Here is a 22,710-nt window from a genome sequence, read left to right as displayed (position 1 = left end):
TTCAATGGTTATTGGTGCTGGCCAAAATTGTTCTTCCAGACATTTGCTGCAGTGAAGCTACATACAGAGAGATTGCCTGTATGAATGACAACCCAGACCTCTCTGTCTATAGAGATTTAAAGAAACTCCTATCTCACATCTTGGTCTCCCAGAAAACTTTGTGGACACATGTACAAGCCCTTGTAGGACATGAATTGAACCACCATTCAGAATAAACATCTAATTTTTGACCCAAACGGCCTTCGAACAGCCTTCTGGTTTTGACTTTCCATGAAAAACATGGAAGATTAAATCGGATCTGAAGTGGGCATGGCCACTGCAGTCTCTTGATGCAAAAAATGGTGTATTAAGAGTTCTACAAACTGTGACTATGGCAATCCTGATCAAACTATGGCCCACATAACAACACTCTGTTCTCTATACAAATTTGATGGTGACATTGCAGAGATACATACCCTTTCCTCAAGAGCATTAGAATGGTTAACTAACCTTAAACTGGACTTATAATTGGTTTTCCAAGTCAACCATATGGAAGAAGAAGAAGAGTTGACTAGATTTGGCAACCCAAGACATTTTTTTCCCCTGATAATCTACAAAGGTGTTTTTTTGTTTTTTTGTTTTTTTACTATAGCTTAAACCCAGCCCTTATCCAGGATCTGACAGAAAGCTAACATTTACATTAGGTAAACAGGGGTGCTCAGCCCCCCAGTCTAGGGACTAGGTCCATCCCTTTGCTCCTTGTCATTCAGCCTATAGGGGCCCCATAGGTCCCCAGAGCCCAATCCTGGCTTCTGGCATTTAGGAGAGAGAGCACAGGGTCTTGGAGCCCCCGATCCACACACACAAGTCAGGGCAGAGGTGGGCAGAGGTGATGCAGTGTCCCAATACACAGGGCCAGGCAATGTTGGTACAGGGTACCAGGACCCTGCTTCCAGCACTTAAGGCTGAGCAGAAATTTCTTGGGGTCCTGGTGCTCTAGTCCTTATGTATAGGGCAGGCAGAGATAGTGAGGGATCTAAGGCTCTGATCCTGGTACGTGTATGGCTCTGATTCTGTGCCATGGGATATGATCTGGCCACGGACTGGTTTTGCACCACTCATTTGGCCCACATATAAAAAGGTTGAGCATCACTGGAGTAAAACATGTCTTTTAAAAAGTTTGGTTGTCAGTAAAAACTTTGCAGATTACCAGAAAAAAAGTCTTAGGTTGGCTGCCCTTATTAGGTAGGTGGGAAACCCTAATGCAGATTACTTTGAAAAATTACTCTAAGGAGAAGGAAAAGGTGGTCGATCATACAGTCTTCCTGCAAAAGTGCAGCATCAGCCTCAGCACTGCTCAGCCTTTGAAATTTACTTTTTAATGTTATTTTTCTGCCTCCAGCTACCATATCTTTGGTATTCTTAAAACATAGAGGAAAGCAGTCCTTGTCTAAAGAATTTTCAACATTTTTGTGAGAAGATCAGGACCTAAATTCTGACTGAGTTTAAATAGTAAGGTGCAGAGAAGAGGGAAGACAAGGGTTACAATATATATTATTTGGTTAGTGCACATAATTTATGTGCATGTTCTGATAGGAGAGAAGATTCCATGATATTATTTAACCCCATTTTTTAAATATAAATTTTGCTTCTATTGTCAAACTATGATATTTTTAGGAATTCAATCAGCACGTGTTAGACCACCATTAAATTGCCTATACTTGTTGGTCAGTTTAGCAGTGCAAAATACCCCATCATCACCAAATACGTATTTTAGATAGTTGTACAAAAAAAATCATGCAGCGTTCATAATATTACAAAACATTAATGAGGGAAAAATCCAATATTTGGTTACAGATTATTAGGCTAAAGTTGCTTAAGAGTTGTTCCTTTCATGCAGAAAACATAATGGAAAGAACTGTAAGGAAATGTATAAAGGAAACAGAACCACAGCTCTACTAAATGTATTATCACAAAATGAATGTCCACAGGGTGCCACTGTTGATCCATGTAGTCTTATACAAGATACTTTCTTTGGCAGTATAAATGTTTCTCTTTTTGTGAGCAGTAGGTGCTCTCTTAACTGTTTGAAGATTCCTACAGAGAGAGTGTCTGATTCTGGTGAAAGGCAAATTGAAAGCTCCCCCCACTCTTCTGTTAACTTACCTCGTAACAGATGCACATAGGAGCAAAAGGCACAATCTGGTGTAGAACTTTGGTTAATCTAGTTTTTATTGACCCTTAGTTAATATGAGCTGTATGATAGGTGAAATAGCAATGTAAAATCTAGTCATGTTAAAGATGAGAGTGAAAAATTACAAATACTACAACTTTCTCCCAAGCCTCTCTTGTCAATTTTTGTGGTTTTCCAAACCCACTTCGTAATTTTTACAATTTTTCTTTCCCCCACTGGTGTGTAATGTATATAAATGCAGAGTTCCATATAGGCAAATGCATTCTGTCACAATGAAAACACAACACACAGAATTATCTATCCTCTTTCCAGAAATAATCTCTTCAAATATTGTCAACTCATTAATTCATCCACCATGTAATTGTCACTGCTGTGCACTGCAGTGAAGGGTACGAGACCTTTGAAGGCCGTCAGGCGGGTACTTATGACGCTTGGAGTGGAATTAGGCACAGACGCTTATTGGTTGCAAAGCAAGATTATTTACTCACGCCATTAAGGTGGTGAAAGACGGAGGTCAGAGATATTTGGTTAGTTACAGCTTAAGGTTCGAAGGTCGGTCTGCATGAAAGTCTTTCATCGGGCAGATAAACGGAGAAAAAATCGGGCCGGCAGGTCGGTGATTTACGTCTTAAGATTGGGTCGAGACGCGAGGGGGGCACTGGCAAGTGATCAAGTTGTCAGTTACTCTGATACGTGTGATCAGAGGTCTCCAAGGTTTGTATGGAGGTCCCCATTCTTCATGGAAGTGAAGATGGGTTTTATTTGTATATTAGCCAATTGTTTTTCGCCATGTCATAAATTTAATTAGAATCACCAATTGTATAGTGGTCTTCGCTAGGGTGTTATCATAGGAACACTCCCGGACACTCCCCTGTCATTCTGACCACTTACAATGATTTATATAAAGCAAAGAAGGCAAAAGTTTTTATCTCTGTTAGTGGCGCAGTAATAAATTTCTTTTTGACATGCGCAGAAAAAAAACCCTGTTATTTTCATCTTGTTAGTTAACCCTTAGTTACCTTGTATAGACTAAAACTGTTTTGATTAATATATTTCTTGCTTGTGGCATGGGCAGTACTTAATTTGGTTGTGACAGTAATAAACCAATTTAATCCATCTGCCATGATAACCAATAACTCTGTCATCATGTTAACTTGATAACTCTTTGTTCTCATTATTGTAAAGCACAATGAACTTGACTATCACATCATCTTCTTTTGTGCCAGTTTACAAAGAGTGGCATGTGTTTTGTAGGAAGTGACCTTGAGGATGAGACAAAAATCACAAAACAGTTCCAGCAAACCAGTAACTTTTGTCTATTATTCCCTGCCTCTTCATTTGCCTGTTTTATACATCTTATTTTTCCTTTTCATTTCCTTCTACCAGGATTTTGGGGTTTTTTTACCTCTCTATACCTTTAACATACTTTTCTTACAACTCTCCATTTGAATATTTCATTTATATTTTAAGTCCCATCTTTTTCTTTTTGAAAGTTATTTCTAATGATTTCATGCCTCTTCTTTTAAAACCAATGTTTTAAATCAGAATCAGTAGTTGCCTTGTTAGTACTGCTGATTATTTACTATTTGTTGTTTTACATTTCTGTCCTATTATCCCTTCCCATATTCTGCATCAAGGGCACTGCATTAATAAGTAAAATGCAATGAAATTACAAGGTGCACTTGATAGGGAAAGGTGGATAAAGTTGGGTCTACTGTTCTAGACTTTATCTGCTTGTACTATTGATTTTCTTTGGCAATTTTTTGAGGTCCTAATCTTAATAGGACACTAAAAACATTCAAAAGGATATTACAACACAGGACTGATAAATCTCTTTGTAAAAAAAAAAAAAGTAATTCCTCTGGACTAGCTAAGCACCTTCCTATGCAGCAAATTGGCTCCCAGTGTGAAAACATTTCTTAGGGCAAATGTCAAAAGACTTTGGTGTAATACATATTCAAATAGGTTTCCATATATGATATTGACGACTAAGTACAGACCTAAATTCTTTACCTTTTTTGGTAACCATAGTTTATAAACATTCAATAATAATAATCAATACTATTAAAAAACAGAATAATTAGTATAGCCAAAACATTCTCCCCATGCACCCGTTTTTAGCACTCTCCATGCATAATTTTTGAAGTTAGCAGGGTCCAAAATGCTGAATATAATTTTTAAGGCCAAGTTTTATATATACCTAAAAACAGGATGCTATGAAGTCTGTAAAAATGTTACATCTTGTTTGATAATTATCTCATTCAAAGATGGCAAAGTATAACATATTATAAACTATTTCAACTCATGATCCTCCCATGCTGTGCAGTGCAAAAGCATGCGTATACTCTGTGCTAAGTTTTGTATGTGTTAATGTCTTTCAAATGCAGTGTTATGTACAGTTGTCACAATATAACAATTTTTCATTTTGAAAGAGTGCCAGTTTGACTGATGTTTCTTAGTTTTAAAATGTGGAATACTGATAGAAGTGGTAATGCAGTTAAAAGCATATTCATAAAATAGCAGGAAGATTTTTCTGTTAATTTATTCTATTAGAAATTATGCTTTCTGGCCTGTTGGAGGTCCATAATTGACTGCTTTGTTTTCAGTAACTTTTTTTGTATCTTTATTGAAAAAGCTAGGTATCTGATGGGTGTTAAAGCAAGGACCTGAACTCATTTTTCTGCATGTAGCATAGTTTTTTCTGCTTAAGTAATAAAGTGTTTGCCCTCTGAAGAACAGTCTGAATAGTATCTAATTCCATATCCATCAGGCACAGCATCAGATGAATACTAACAGCATTAAGAAAAAAGAATTTTATTCAAGCTCAATGAGCATTTTTTAAAACTCTAACCTACTGGTCTGAGACAGTTTTAAGGAAAAGACTCAAAATTAGGAATATATGAACAAATCTCGTCATAGAAGGAGGTTAATAGTGGGATGCCCTAGAGATGATTAATAATGGTCTAAAAGAGAAGTGACTACTTAATGGCAACTTTTGCTGAATACAACTTTTATTCAGGTTATTCATGGATAAGGAGAATTGTAGGGGATTTCAGAAGAAAATAATAAAGCGACATAATTGGACAATCTGAGGACAGATGAACCTGAACCTAATCATGTTAAACATAATGCAACATTAGAAGGAATAGTTGAAGCTTCCAGTGCAAAAGCGATAGGCTCTGAATTAGTTATGGTTTCTTGGGAAAAGGTCTAAGTGTCATTGCAGACAGTTCAATGAAGCTGCCTGCCAGTGTAAAATGTCAGCTATAAGCAAGTGAAGTTAGAGAATAAACCTATGAAAAATGATTCGAGGATAATATGGTATATTACTTCCTAAGTGCTAAATTAGGTTTTGTAACTTTTCCTTAAAAATGACCATTCAAATAGAAAGCCCCAAACAAATTATCAGAAGAAGAAAAGAGGTTGCATGGTCAAGGTACTGCCCTGGAATTTGAAGCCTGGCTTTTGCCTCAATCCCAGACTTCCTGTAAGAGCTTGTATGAGGCATTTAGTTCACCTCATGCTTCCAATTCTCTATCTGTAAAATGGGAATAGCATTTCTCTAAATCATAGTGGTATTGAGGAGCACTCCTAATTTTCAGTGATGGCCTAGACTGATGTTTGTATGTTTGCTGTGTAAAAGGAAGGTTTATAAATTAATAAAGGATGGAAAAGCAATGAGGTGTTGTTTTGCTATGTGGTTATTATTTGTACAGGAACAGAATTAAGAAGCAAAACAATGAACACGAGTACTAAAAAACCTCTTTTTCTATAATATGTGCCAATAATTATTAGTAGTCTATACTCATTTGTGTGGAAACTTTTGTCTGAGTGTATCAAAATATTTTGCAAGTAAGGCCAAAAATCCATCCATTTGGCAAATATTGTTAAGGCACACCAGTGTTTGTAGCCAACAGTATATGTATGACTAGTATTGTGCCTGACTTCTGCTAACTCCCCTGTCCAAATGACTTATTTCCATTTGGGTTGATTGGAGGTGGCCTTGGGCACAAATCTAGAGCAAAGCTTGAATCCATGCCTCTAGAGCTGTAGCAAGACAGTTACTCTGCCACTATGCCCCATTGTAAATGTTGATAAGTAAGAAGTATTCACCAGTTTTGCGTTTGGGGAATATAAGTTACAGAGAGTCTTTTCTATAAAATAATATTGTCTTAGTTCAGACGCTTATATCTTCCTCTGAAGCAACTAAGGCAGCAAACTAATATGGAATTCTTGAGTGATTCCTATACTCCTGGATAGTGATGGATGAAGTTGAGAGACTTGGACTTTCTAGACTCCAGACCATGAAGTGCCAGTTCATTTTGATTTTAACCAGTGCTTCCTAGCCAGTAGGTTACCTTTGAAAGGACACTGTTAATTTATTTTCTTCATGTATCACATTAGCTTATTGTGGGTCCTAAAGAATTGAAGTGGCCTTTAACATGGCAGAAAGACAAACTACTTTATTATTATATTATTAAAATGTCATGCAGGCACAGGTACCCTGGATAATTAAGGATGTGATTCCTACTTTAGATGGCCCAATTTAGTGCAGCGTGGACTTCATGAATTACTTGGAACTTGGAAATAGCATTCTAAGTATTCCAGATATGTGCATTTTATTCTAAAATCTGCACTGTTGCTGGCAAGAAATGAGTTATTTTCTTTAAGTATTCTCTAGCTGAATGGGCTCTTTTAAATAGGGAAAATAGTACATGTTAGTTGGATAAAATTATACATACAAGATCTTGTTTTAATGTATTATATTTCTAGATTTCTTCTTGTCATTGGGGAAAAGAAATAAAACAATTGGCATTTATTTACTATTTTCTTAGTACCAGCGTTACATCTGAAATACAGGAAAACATGCCAAAAAGACAAAATCTGTTAAGAGGTCTCTAAAGCCTTGAAATCAGTAACTGGAAATTTTATGTTCTGTGTGAATGCTTACAGTGTATGAGGGTTTGGGGAAAGATGGATTTAAAATGATGTAAGATTGAAGTATCCTACCACTGCAACTAGATCAATATTAGAAAAAAAAAAAGACGTTGGGATCAGCAAGTGCTGCAGTTTCAGAAAAATCTTAGCTATCAGAAGAATCTGAGAAGCTTTCTAAATGAAAATGGAGGATCTAGAAACAATTCCAGATCAGTAACATAAAACTGATATGGAGAGGGTTACTAGAAGAGGTAAGTGCCTAACTGTAGTAAATATTTTTGGGTAAAAATACTTTTGTTGATTTTCTAAGATAAATGAAAAGATTGTATTTCTTTTGTTACAAAAGCTCATCATGGTGACAACATTGGAAGTCATAAGCTGAATTAGAGGTAGTATTCTATGTTCTGATTATTTCACTGTATGGAAAATAGGTCTTAAAAAAACTTATTGTCATATGCGGTATAAATCGTTTGTTACATACAACATATATGAGCAATAAAGGCCCTTCACAGAGCATAGTGTATTGTAAATATGAATGTGAATGTGAACACTTCCATAGTGTGTTTTTGTGGAAGCAACCAAAAACGTTGCATAGTGAAGGTAAAACAGGGCATGTCTACACATGTGTCAGACTATGCAGTTGTTACTGCGCAGTCATTTAGTACTTGCTTAAGCAGTTCCCATGCCGCATGAGTTTTTTCCCAAGCTACCGCGCAGTAGCTCATTGCTACATTGCCACATTGCCATAGCAATGAGCTACAGAGATGTTGCATCTCGTGTAGACACACCTGTAAGCCTGATTCACCTTTCAGGTATTAGTTTCTGGAATCTCATCAACCCATAAATAACCTTTTTACAACAAGGAAGTTAGGGGAGAACCAACAAACAGCGATCTGCTGTATACGACTACCTATATGCTTAAATGTTTTTCATTTTGGAACTAGGAAAAAATGTCTCTTAAAGTTCTCTATGCTTCTTGTACATTTGGTATTTAGTCTGTTGTTGAAAATTAATTTTCATCAGGAACAAACAAAATTACAACATTTTGGCATTCAGAAAGTCTGTATAAGGAGCAAGTGAATGCCACAGAAACTTTAGTGCATAAATAATTTTTGTGTCCCTTATCTCGGCATTTGTTACTCATAGGATGTGTCTACACATTTCTGTATGGCAATGTTGCCATGGTGCCATGCTTTAGTACTTCTTTTTGGAAGAAATAAAGCATGGCACATTACAGGCTGTTACTGTGCCATGCACACTGTGCATGGGTAAATTTCCCAGCTTTGTCACTGTAGTGGTGCACTGTACTGGGGAATGCTCTGCTACAATGACATAGTTGGCAATCACTTGTAGACCCATGTGATTGGTATGTCACTGTAGCATGACATATGGCAATGTAGCGTGTCACTACGTTGCCGTAGGGTGATGTGTAGATGCACCCATAGTGCCCCTTATTTGGAGGTTGGCAGATTTCTCCTCACTATAAGCTCTTATTTCCTGCATATATGTTTTTTTTAAAATGTGTGACTGATGTGCAGCTACTATGTAATAATGTAAGAATGCTGCCTTAAAATAAAGTTATGACCTCTGTATGTGAGGTTGTGAGATAAAATTGTTATAAAACAATGGTGAGGTGTTAGAATTCTGCGTATGAATGTATTGATATAACTTATTAGGTTATTAAGTGATAATTATACTACTAGAATAATGCAATTAATATTAAACTGTCCCTAGAAAGAAAACAGTGATCTCAGATAATGGTAACTCAGCCTAGAAATGGCAAAGGTATCAGATTTAAGGATTGTACATTTTATCTCTAACAAGATATGAAAGCCATGGTCTGCCAAAGAAGAGTTACAAATCCAAAATCAGAAAATTATGTCAGGACAGAAAGGGACCTGGGCACCTTAAAATTATTAGGATGCTTTCTTAGACCTTTTTCCTGAAAAATGGTTAGAAATATGAAAACAGACTATGAATGCCAACTCTGGAGGTTTTATCAGCAGTCTAAGGGTACAGACAGAAGTGACCATTTTCACCCAATCTGGCCACAGAAAGCCATCTATAGCTGTGGCCAAACACAGGTGCACAGCTGCAGACTGCTTCACACATGGCTGATCAGGCAAAAATCTGAACCCTCACTGCATGAGGGGTCAGAAGAAAATGTTTCAAAACATAGTCTCTTTTGTAACTTTTGCCTGAGCTGCCTCCCAGCCTGGAGCTGTTTTCAGAATGGGAACGGGGAAAGAGAGCAGAGGGAATTCAATTTGGCTTTTTTCAGCCCTTGCTGGGGGATGGGGTAGAGGTATTGGAGCCCCCACATGGGGGAGGGGGGTCTCCAATTCACCCAGTGCACCCTCCAGTGCTAGCTGGGGAACCCCTAGAATGAGCTCCTTCTTCTTCCCTTCCCCTCTCCCATTCTGAAACAGGGACAGCTGGGAGAGAGGAGGGGCCATTGCCAGGGGAAACTGGCTGCAGGCTGGAAGCCAGCAGCTAGATTCCCTTCCCCCCTGGAACCAACAGTGAACTTCTGTTTGGTCAGGTGGATCACTGTAACTCAGAACTCTTCCTGAAAAGTCTTCTCAGTTACAGTGGGGAGCTGCACTTCTGTTTGCACCCTAAAGGAACCTACATGTCTCACCATATAAAAGATTGTTAGAGACTTGTGCTGGATACAGATATTCAAAACCCTGAGGAGGTTGATCTAAGATATGCAGTTCCTGTAATTGCTGTAGTTTAGATTGGTAAGTTAGATATGCAAACAGTTTGCTTTATTGTTTAAAAACTGTTTTCTCTTAATAGCATTTTTTCTAAATAGAGAATTGCTATAAGGGGCTATTTGTTTATTATTTACCACTATCATTGGTCTTAGAAAGAAGGGACCTGCAAGACTTGATCCTAAATGAAGCCTGCTGAAGTCATCATAGTTAGCACTTAGGTACTGCAAATCAAGTCCTAGTCTGAAAATGAAAGAACTGCATAAGTCCATCCCAAAACACAAGTAGTAGTTAAAGACCTGAGAGGGGGTACTTAGCAGGAAAGGTCAGAGATACAATCAGTCTAGCAACTGTGACAGGTAGAAACTTCTGTTTTTCCATAAACATCGAACTGTTTCATAAAACTTTTTGAACAAGAAGTATAAGGCCTTTAAATGTATGATTTATCAAATGATTCTTTTAATGCCTAGTGAATTTTAAACCTAATAATGAAACAATATTGGTGCGTCTTTCAGATTCTGTCTCGCGCACAGATGATTTTTAATTCTCGTAGCTTTCAAGACAGTGCTATGCAAATTGACTATGGAATATGAAGTTTCTCAGATCACTGCTTGGTCATAGTGGGAGTATCTACATGCGACGCTACTATGAAGTCATTACTGCTAATTAATTTAGTACTTGTGTTAGCAAGTACTAAATAAATGCACAGTAACTGGAGTTACTGTGCGGTAGTACTGGTGAGCATCTTTTAGGTGATGCTACTGCACAGTAGCCTAATAATACTGTTCAGTAGTTTATTAGCACTGTCTGCGCTGTGATGCACCATTGCACAGTATCTTTTGGCTACTGCTCAATCCGCATCTCATGTAGATGCACCCACTGGGGAGTAGACTTAATGCTCCTATTCTACATGATGGGCTTTAGTACTGTAATCACCTCTTCTTAAAAGTCCTCTCCCCTCCAACTTAGTAATTCCCTTTACTTTGAAATCAAAGTATATTTTCAACAAAATCTGTCAGAAATTTACCTTGTCATCAACTGGAAGCTCTCAAAACAACCATTTAGAAGTTCATGATAAACTGTAATAGAACTGTCTGAAACACTCAAGCCAATCATGTTCTGGTTTCTATGCATCTTCCTTCATAGGAAGGTGAAAGAAATGCAGAAATATCAATCTGTTGGAAACTAAATGTCTAGGAAGCATTTTTAAAGCCTGAAGATTAAGTTATGATGGGAAAACATGACCTTTAATAAGATACCTGAGACACGATAAAATGTCCACATAAAAATGGGTCATTCACTTCTCCTTTAGTTCTCACTGTGGAATTCTCAGAATGTCATAGAACATTATATCCTCAGATAATCCATTGGTTCAGTAGTTCCGACTAGAATATGTTATCATTGAAATAAACAAGAATAGCAGGAAGTTTCATCCTACAGGCTTATATATTTAGAAAATCATGACTTAATGCCTCTATCTAGACAAGGTTACTTTTCTGCCACATAAGAATCACTTCACTGGTCCTGCTCTAGGTCATTACTCCTAATCAACATATAGGGTAAATTTTTTATAAAGTATTCAGCACTGGCTTAGCTTCCCTCTGATTGCAGTTAATAGCAAAACTTCTATTAACCTCAGAAGGAGCAGAGGTAGGTTTCTAAGTGCTTTTGAAAAGCCTTCCTTTATATATTTATAGAGCTCATTGTACCTAGAGTGGAACAAATAAGCACCAAAATGATTCAGCCTGATCAAGCTGACTTTATGCCCAAGAGTGAACTTCAAACAATTTATTCAAAATATTTTGTATTACACATTATTCCTGAAACAATGAGAAACATGAAGGATTATTATATTTTGATATGAAGAAAGCATTTGACTCCACTGAATGGTACTTTCTTTTTATCACTTTGAAAGAGTCTGCTTTGGAGTGGATAAATGGTAAAGCCCTCATAGTTAAAAGCATAGTTACAACCAGCTATATTTCTTTAAAAAAATCACTTCCTTTTTGCTTTAGTTGCTATATAACTTCTAACTCCACTGCTATTGCCACAACTCACAAGAATTCAAACCAGCAATATTTCCAGGCCCATGCTTTATCTAGGATATTGATGCATTGAAATAGTACTTTTCAGTCTATCTCTCTTCTCAGAATAATTTGTGTGTTAATCTCAACAAATTAAGTAGGAAAAAACCAAAAGCACTGCAATAATGTTTATCCTTTCATGTTAAACAGTCTTCTGCATAGGTGCAATATACCTCCAATAATATTGTCAGTATGTACTGTTTGAACTTACCTACAGCTTCTTATGTTTTTGATAGTTATCATCTTTGGGATCTTTCAGGTGATGTGTTCTGTCCTCATCTTTCCTTACATGTTCCTTACATAGTCTCTGTCAACCTGGTAGTAAAGCTTATGGAAGCAGGGAAGCAGATAAAAGGTCTGAGGGATTTTGTCAGAAGGGAGATGAAAAAAAAACTTAGGAGAGGCAAAAAGTAGGGTTAAGAGACCAGGCTGGAGAATATAGATGAATATGAACCTAATGAATTTAGAGAGGATGGAAACATGGCAGAAAGAGTAGTGAGGATATGGAGAAACAGGTGAATGTGAAAGAAGAAGCCAGGGCACTATCTGAATGCTGTTGCTTTGGAAGTTAGATATTATATAGGAGGAGGAAGGAAAGGGTTGATTTTCAAAAAACACAGAGGAAGCCAAAAGAAAATGAGGAAAGAATGAAGACAACCGAAATGCTTTGTGGGTGAGGGTAGACACCTGAACATCTGTGAATGTAATAAAGGTGGATATATCTTGTAGAACTACTTTTATTCTTTCCAAATTTGTTGTTAAAGTTAGTGGTGATTGCTTCTGAAATTCTTAATTATAGTGCTATAGAAAGGCCAGAGACATAACACTTACTGCTGTATATTTTGTAAAATTGGAAGTATTATTCTTTTTGGTTGTGAGATTCATTAATTTTCCTCTTTCAGTGTAAATAGTTGTTTTTTGCTTCTGCAGGAGCTGGCAATGACTTTTGCCATATAAGGACAAGGGAAAGTTAGGAAAATATAAACTCTTGAAATAAACAAACAATCTCCTCATGAGTTAAAACTGCAATTTATTTAAAATTTAATGAAATGTTTTTTTAATGTAACGGTTGTATTTTGTCACAGCAGCATGGGTATACATAATTTATATCTTGTTTATAAGCCTAACAAATGTGTTTTCCAGAGATAAGGGGTCTGTTTCTAATACCAGTTATTCTTTGTATAGCAGAACTTTACTAAAAGGTTTATGAACACTACTTATGAATTATTTGTTAATGCTATTTCTTTCTTTAATTGTAGGCCCAGACCCTGTATTGCATGCCAAAATCCTAATGCTTATTCAGTTCATTTGATGATCAACCAAGATCAGCTTCTCTTCAGATAACCTCAGACCAGCAGGGATTTTGACATATTAACATTAGCTGGTAAATTTAAAACTCTATTAAGTGAGAAACTGCATTTATTGTTTATGTATATTGAGATATCAAAGTCATTCTCATATGAATGCTTCTGGATGCAGGATACTGTGCTTCATTACTTTTTACTGATTTTATCCTTACATTTTTAAGTGGGTTTCCAAATAGTTTGAAATTTAATGCAGCATGAAACCTAATGTAAAAGATCATTCATTTTCAAATAGAATTCTTTGGACTATAAGGGCCGGATTTTCTAAAGGCTCAGCTTTCATTGAGGCACCATAAAATGAGTGGCTGAATTTTCAAAAATCTTAGCATATTGAAGTGTCCTACTGAACCCTTAACACTGCTCCTGGGTCAGAGATCAAATTGCAAACACAATGAATAACTCTGGCTTCATTGTAGTCCATGGCAAAAAGAATGGGGCCAAGACTTCACCCCATGAATTAGAGATATTCTTTTATATTCTGCATGCAATCAATCCAATCATTTAAATAAGATACTGCACATAACACTGTCATGCCTCTTTTATTTTTTTATCCTTTGTTCATCAGAAAATAATTAACAATGCTAATAACTGGTTTTAGTATTGTTGTCCCATAGAGATTACTGGGGAGCATTCAGGGGGGTGAGACTGCTGTATATTGGGCTGACTGGCAGCTCTCTCAAATATCACTGCATCAGTTCATATTTTGAAGGTTATCCTTGCAAACCTAAGTACTAGATAATACATTTTTCTTTGACATGAGAGCTAAGATTCCAACATAAACAACATAGTTACTGAGAAAGGAATTGTCTTGCCAAGAGGTTGTGATCAACTCAAATCCTAGCCCTGCGGAATCCACTTTGATGATATATGATAGGGCAGGTATAGAACTCCCTTTTTGTTCTCATCTGAGTCCAAGGTTATTTTGTTCAGAGCTGCTATAGCTGCGTGCCTGAGGGCTACTAATGATTGGCATCAGCAACTTCATTTCACCAGGTAGATTCCCCTTTGACTAAGTGATCTCCTTAGATCTAAGTACACTAAAATTTGTGTGTGAACTGGGAGTCAACAGGCAAAGGTTCTATTCCTATCATTGCTACTGATCTGTGATGTGACCTTGGGCAAGTCATTTAATGTCTCTATGGCTCAATATTGCTATAAGTAAATGGAAATTATTATATTTGTAAAGTATTGAAGTCTATAGAGCTGTGTATTACTAGGAGAGGAAGTAAGGTCATTTGCTTATGATATAGAAGATCAATTCTTTTTCAGTCATTGATTCTGTGTGGGTAATTTTGAGAAAATCACTTCATCTCATTTGGACTTATCACCACTTTCTAGATGGGAAAGTAATGTTCTTCTATCAAGCAAGAGTGAAGATCAATTAGTTAAAGATGATAAGGGACTCTATGCTATAAGGATGGGGGTGGGGCAGTATAGGAGCATACAGATTTTACTGATGCAAACCTACCACTCCTAAGCATTTAGACCACAAAGTGAGTAACAGTAGGTGCTTCTACATGAGACATTTACTTCAGAATAGATTAATTAGCTCTGCAGTTAATGTCTCTTGTCTACATGTGTGACCCTATTAGGCTGGATTAAACAAAACTAAACTGGAGTGCTAAAACAGTTGGCCGACATCATAGCACAGCCAATGGCGAGGATATTTGAGAACTCCTGGCACTCAGAAGAGGTTCCTGAAGATTAGAAGAGGGCCAATGTTGTGCCTATCTTCAAGAAAGAAAGGAATGAATATCCAAGGAACTAGAGGCCAATCAGTTTAACCTCAGTCCCTGGAAAGATCTTGGAAAAAATCATCAAAGAAACCATCAACAACAGGTTAACAGAAGGCAATATTCTGAGAGATTGCCAACATAGTTTTGTTGCGGGTAGGTCTTGCCTGATCAACCTTATTCCTGTCTATGACCAGGTGATACATCACCTGGACAAAGAAGAGGTTGATGTCATATATTTAGATTTCAAAAAAGCTTTTGACTTGGTCTGCCATGATGTCCTCATGAAAAAATTGGGGAACTGTGGCCTCAATAACCTTATGGTCTGATGGCTGAGGAACTGGCTCCATGGTCAGACTCAGAGAGTGACAGTCAATGGAACCAAGTCAACATGGTGCATGATGTCCAGTGGCATCCCCCAGGGTTAAGTACTCGGGCCAGTACTCTTTAATATATTCATAAATTATCAGGATTTGGGTGTAAGAAGTGGACTGGCTAAGTTTGCAAATAAAACTTTGACTTGCATCTACAGATGCATCTCAAGCAAGACCTAAGAAGTCATCTACTCACTTTACTCAGCCTTGGTGAGGCTACAGCTTCTCACAGCATAAATAGTCAGTTTATTGTAGGAGCAGGGAAAAGAGGTGGGGGGTGGGTACTAATCCTTGCTTGGACAGGTCTTCAGAAGATGAGTGCTGTGTCCATATGAACTCCTCATATCTTGGTCACAGGTGGCATTCCAGCCTGGTTCTCACATTAATGTTTCTTTTTCAGCTGTGTCAAAGCATCTGACCCACTTCCAGGACTCAAACAATTCTTGGGAGATGGTTTCCTGTAGAAAGAGTAGAGCATGTCTTGGTGAGGCCACAGCTGGAATACTGTATCCATTTCTGGGCTCCACACTTTAGAAAGGATGTAGAAAAGCTTGAGAGAGTCCAGAGGAGAGCCACATGTATGATTAGAGGTCAAGAGAACAGGCCTTATGAGGGGAAGCTGAGAGGCATGGAACTCTTCAACCTGGAGAAGTGAAGGCTCAGGGGGGATTTGATGGCAACCTATAAGTACAAAAGAGGTATGCATCAGGAACTGGGAGAATGTCTGTTCACCAGAGCACCCCAAGGGAAGACATGGTCTAACAGTCACAAACTGCTGGAAGACTGTTTTAGATTAGACATAAGGGAAAACTACTTTACTGTCTGAGTCTCCAGAGTCTGGAAGAGACTCTGCCCAGAAGTGGTACAAGCACCTACTCTGGAAACCTTTAAAGAAAAGCTTAGATGCTTATCTCACTGGAATGATCTGACCCCAGCTGACTTCCTGGCCCTTGGGCATGGCACTGGATTTGATCCCACAAGGTCCCGCCCAGCCCTAATGTCTATGAAAGCTTTTAACTCTGCAGTTGGGTAGTACTTGTAAATACTGGTGCAGAGTTTTTCATTTTGCAACAGCAGCACACTTGTAGGTGTTGATGTGCCTGGCTGGGGCATGAGGGTGCTTCAGTGCAGAGGTTGCCTGCCAGCTAGTTCCACACTGGAGCACTGTTGTGCCCCAGTCAGCCCCTCTGCAGCACATTGAGCTGGACTGGGACAGCCCTGGGCTAGCAGGCTGAACCCCCAGGCTCCCTGCCAGCCAGGACTGCTCTGACCTGGCTCAATGTGCTGTGGCTCCAGGCACATGTGTAGATGTGGTGCCTGGGAGCAATAAACTCCATTGCATTAAGCACTGGAGTTTATTGCCTTGCATTAATATGGACGTGTAGACGCACCTAGTAAGAACTGGAGGATGTAGCATGAAAACTTGTAACAAGATCATCTACCATGTGAAAAGTATTAGAAAATATTTTAAATCAGCTGTTATTTCTATCTGAAAAATAGTTCACATAGCAAATGAAAATCCATTTTATTGGGTGAAGAAACACACACACACACACACACGTTTGTTAACAACAGGAATTAGTAGGAAATGGAGACTTATCCAAGTAATTGAAGTGCTGGTATATCTCTACGAAACCTGAGGAAAACTATAAGTATGTCACTAGTTTGTAACTAATGAAAAGCACATGGTCTGTAGAAGAAAAAGAGGAGAATGCATTTAGAGAAATGGTGATAGTACTTTGGCAATGTACCTGGAATATGTAAAATATGACACCTTGCCTCTACCGCTTTCCCATTTTGTGGCCATGGGTAACCTATCTATGAATTATTGAGTGCCTCTACATATGCAGTTAATGCAAAGCAATAAACTCCAGAGAACTTTAAGCTGCAGTACACTACTCCTGGGTGGAGTGTCTACATGTGCATCTGGAACAGCAGCACTTTGAGCCCAGGTGCAGCAGTCCTGAGCTGGTAGCAGGCTCAATGGGTCAGTTCTGGGCTCCAGGTGGTGCCATCAGGTGGCACCAGGGCTGTATGGGGCAAAAGAGTGCTGAATGCTCAGTCATGTGGCTAGGCAACAGGCAGGGGTCTGGCCCCCTGCTGCCTGTGCTGACAATTTCTGCTCACAGTCACCTATCTACATGAGAGCTTAATCACAGTTAATTACTCCCTGAAATACTATCTTATGGTAGAGTTAATTCATTTACTATGTCCTAATACTGGTACACATGCAGATGGTGACACTTAACTGCAGAAATAATTAGTCTATTCAGCAGTAAAGTGCACATGTAGATGCACCCATTTTTTCCCCATCTGTAAAATGAACTAGCTAATGATAAGATGTTATAAAGATTGATAGTTAACTAACTATGATAAACTATTGTTACTCTGTTTGACCAGTTAGCCAAAAATCAGAATTTTATGAGTTGTTTCATTTAGGAGGATAAACTTCTGATGGGATAGAATAATGTATTTCTTTTATGTATGCATTTATTCATTTACAAAGAAAGCACATAATCCTGTATCCCTGAACAAAGCAGGATTAAAAAAGCAGGACACAGTTTCATGCTAACAGTTCTGGACTTCCTTCAGCCATTTTTTTTATGTCTTTACACCATGAGACAGGTTCTTTGAGGGCCCTCAGCTTTTTGCTTGTTCTCCGTCAGCTTCTTTGGTATTTTTGCTATTTCATTTCCTTCACATAGATGCACAATTGCAATCAAATCAATCCTCACCTGCTATGTTTATTTTTAGACCCTTTGAAAAACCCTTTGATCACATAGTTTATCCGCTTGTGTTTGGTAGTTTTCTATTGTTTCGACAAGCTGTTAGATATCAAAGGGATATCTAATTGTTCCTTTATTTGACCTAAATCAAAGACAGCTGTCAGGTTCACAGTTTCAGAGGCATGGTGCAATTGTTCAACACCCCAGATTAACAATACTTACAAAGCTATGAAGTGCAATAATAAAGAAGTGTTTAACATCATTTGTCTATTTGTCCCATGGAGACTTAGTGTGAAAAATAAAATTGTGAAGCTATAATTATTTGTGGAAGGACTCTGACTTAATAATAGCCAAATGACTGGCTACTGAGAAATTTGTTGGAGAGTTTAGTTATTTTATCAATTGTATAAAGGTTTCCTTAGTATTAGGGCCACTAAAATAATTCCTCTCATAGAAAATATACACTTTCCCTAAGGCTAGAGGAAGTTGCTTAGCAACACACTTGGTTATGTCATGTGATGAAAGTAAAATGATGACACAAAATGTTCTGCATTTAAATTGTTAGGAAAAAAAAGCTGTATGTGCTTTTCACTTATGGTATACATTTTAAAATGATCTTTTTAGGCTGGCTAGAAAAGATCAACAACACAGACTAGATGCCCTGCAAATTTATTTCATTTCCTGCAGGGATTTAGGAAAAGTTGACTGCACCTCAGTCCAAACCAGATGATGTTGATTTAAAAAATACCTACCTTTGCAGACAAATCCACTCCAGACTTTGTGTGTTCACACAAATGCTCCACTGGTTGCAGTACACCTTAGTAATAGGGCAAAATTACATGTCTCTGCAAAGAGAATTAATGGCATTATGACATTTACTGAACACATAAAATACCTTAAATACATCAGAAAATATGTGACTTTGTGAAGGACTTTATTTTTTAAATGTCAAACTGTTTGAAGCAGAAAGGTTTAAAAAAAACAAAAACAACCAACCTAATTTTGGAACCCTGATACAGAACTCAGTACATTCAGTACCTATTTTTTACTGAAACTTCCTTTTTTTACTTCAGAGAGTTGGCACATCCTCCATCACAGAGAGTTTTTGAGCCAATGTTCTTGCCTGTCAGATGTATTCCCATTAGAAAGTCGGCCAAAAAGGCTCCTTTTGTCTTTTAGTATGATAGAGTAAGTTTTAGTTTTCCAGGTTCCTGTCAACAGAAGGTAGCCTTTTGTTCTTGATTTTTAGTTCCTCTCTCCATGTGAAATATTTCCCCTTATTTCAGTAAGAGAAAGGTAAATATACATTTTATATAAAGTCCTTGATGGGACTTTTTAACATTCGTCACTTTGGGGTGACTAGTGCTAGAAATGGGGAAACAGATTAAGGTTAAAGATTAAAGATTTGGTTCAAAATTGTTTCCTAAATAGAATTAAATTCTAGTTGACAGTATCAAATCATATGTTGGGTTTTGTTTTGTTTTGGGGTTTTTTTGGTAACGAAAACTGGCATTATATTTCATCCTGTTTATTGTGTTTTTAGAAAATTAATCTGTATTGAAATGTAAGCGTATGTGTGCGCGTGTGTGTGTGCGTGTGTGAGGAGGAGTTACATATGTGAGAGAAAGTATAAAAGGAGTAGTGGCCCCATGTAGCCATGCTGAAATGGAGATTAATTTAGTATAATTCATCACTGTTTTTGAGAAAAAGAGGCTCATCATGGTTGTGTGTCCTTGCCTGTTCAAATGCATTAAAAAAGTGGAATATCACAGGCATTGATTAACACCTCCCATAAATACACTCTAACAATCGTGTTACCATTCTAACAGCTCAGATATTAATATTCCTGGGCCACGATGTTGGCAAGGTCCCAGTGTAGTGCTCATCTGCGCAGTTTTTACAATTCAAATAATGATCTTCTCTAGTGCCTTCCCATTGACACTTTCCTTAGTGTTTTATTTTGGTATCTGCCAGGTTGAAAGCAGATGCCATCTCATTATGCATAAGAATAGCAATTATTCTTGGACCATTACTATCCACTACTACTATCCAAGAATAGCTACTATACTTGGGCCGTCTCTCAGGCTCTGGATCCTGATAGATCTCCTGCCTATGTTGCTTTTGACTAGGTTCCTCACTTCATAGTCTGGTGTGGAGCTTCCTGAGCTAACCCTTAGTGAATGAACTCAGGTACTGGAAGCAGTAGCATGGAGTCATGCATTTGTAAATAGGTACCTTAATTTATCGTCTATTTTGCCTCTGCACTATTGTAGATAGACTTATGAAAAAAGCAAGGAGTCAGGATGGGATCAAGATCTCCACCAAATTAATGAGATGCAATGCTATTATATTTAATTCAGTGGTGCACGATACTGTCTTGGATATGGTATAGAAGACACATTCATCAGCTAGAGAATTTCTACCAGAGACAAGTTTTTGTCCTATGTTGACTTAGGTGGTTCAGCAAATCGGATCAGTGACTAAGTTCTACAGTAGACTGACTGACTGACTGTTCACAATAATAAACAAGACCTACAGATTCACAGTTTAGGGATGGAAGGGACTTTGTGAGATCTTTGGGTCCAGCCCTACCTGCTGTGGGAAGGAAAGACTGCTGGGGTCAAATAACCCCAGCAAGGTGTGCATCCAGTCTTCTTTTGAAGATCTCCAGGGTAGGTGTCTGCACCACCCCCACTGGGAGTCTATTCCAGAGTCTGGTCACATGAACTGTGCAGAAGTTTTTCCTTATATCCAGTCTGAAACCTTCTTCTAGTAGTTTATGACCATTGCTCCTGGTTTTCCCCTGGGGCTTTTTGATGAATATTGTTCACCTAGCCCCTGATGATCTCTCCTGTTATATTTGTAAGCTGCCACCAAATCCCCCTGAAGTCTTCTCTTTTCTAGGCTGAACAGTCCCGTATCTGTCAGTGGTTCTTCTCTGGACTCTTTCAAGCTTCTCCACATCTTTCTTTGACTGTGGCACCCAGAACTGGATGCAGTTCTCCAGCTATACTGAGTTTGAAATATACCTTGGATGTGTGAGGCAAATATTTCCAAGGATCTCCTATATGTTGAATTGGAGTGAGGGAATTGGAAGCACTGTTGCCCAAGAAGGAACTTAAAAATGATATAAAATTGCACTTGAGTGCAACCTACCATCTATAATTCTTTTGAGCTCGTATCTGTGAATAGACAGTAATGAAACACCATGGCATGGGAAAGTATAATCTTTTTGAACAGCAATGATATATCTTAGACGAGGTAAAGCATGCAAGGGGAAGGATGTATCATCTTCAGTGGACCAATTCACTCATTGTGAAGTGCAATGCAACAAAAGTTGCTTAATGCATGTAGGCCTGCACAGTCATATGTATACCCACTGTGCTCAACTCTACCACTTGCACTGTGGCACTGTCACGCTAACTACCAGGGGCTAACTGATGATGATTGTAGCAGGGATTTTGTTAAGCCTCCTGGGTGAAAGGATGACACTACCCATAGTTTTTACAACAATTGCCTGCTGAATCTGTGACCATAATTTCAGATAGGTATAATTTCTAGTTTAATGATACATTAGTACACATAGTTTCTCTCTCTGCATATGTCTGGAGATGCACATTTGCATAATTTGAAAATGTATCTCTATGTATCAAGAATCATCTTATACAGCATTTATACACATGTTCTGGGAGTGGGAGTTGGAGTGCGGGGGGAGCTTTAATTAGAGAGTTGCTCTAATTAAAGTGCCCAGAGCGTCTTGAGCATCAGGGTCCCCACACTGAAAAAAAATGGCGGTGGGGGTGCTTTAACTAAAGCTCGTTGAAAGAGCTTTAGTGAAAGCACCCCTGCCGCCATTTTTTTCAGCGTGGGGACACTGACAGATAAGATGCTGGAGTCTGTTAGAGCATGGTAATTACCAGCGACTCGATTAATCTGTTGGAGCAGCCTTGCTGCTTGTGTATAAGCCTTCATAGTGCTGCCTGGACCCCTGAAGCTCAAAACCACAACCTCTGAAGCTCAAACACAGGTTTTCTGGGTTTATGGATTAAGGCATAAGCTGCAGCACAACCAAACAGCAGACTGAGCACTGGATCCTGTCCAGCCCGGGCCACCCATTAGGTTCTCCCTGGGGAACCATGTGATCCAAGGGAACCGATGAAAGATGCAAGAGGTTGCTGAGAAGGCAATACAACCTCTCCTACTTCCTTTGGGGCCTTATCCAGGAAACAGCCTTTGTAACAACATGACTTGGGACCTTCCAGCCTGGCATGTGTATGCCTTGTCTCTGCTTCAGACACTCCTGTCTTGCATGTGTCTCAGACCCTCCAGCCCTGCTCCAGCCTTGTATCTGCCTTGAACCCCTGTATCTTGCTCCTGCCTATCTTATCCTGTCTGTTGGATTCCCCAGTTCCTGACTCCTGGCCTGGCCTTGATCATAGACCTGTTTGACCCCTGATGTGATACGTAGGGCATGGACTGATACCTGGAATTGAGAGACTCTTGGCTACAACTTCCAGACTTCTGGTATTTTTAACCCTTAGCTCCTGAACCTCAACACCCTATATCCAGCTTGTGCCCATGACAGCTGCCTGCCAGAAAGC

The sequence above is a fragment of the Alligator mississippiensis genome, chromosome 2 (assembly GCF_030867095.1).
Source record: "Alligator mississippiensis isolate rAllMis1 chromosome 2, rAllMis1, whole genome shotgun sequence".
Lineage (NCBI taxonomy): Eukaryota > Metazoa > Chordata > Crocodylia > Alligatoridae > Alligator > Alligator mississippiensis.
The sequence above is the reverse complement of the archived record's forward strand: the minus strand, read 5'-3'. Positions refer to the sequence as shown.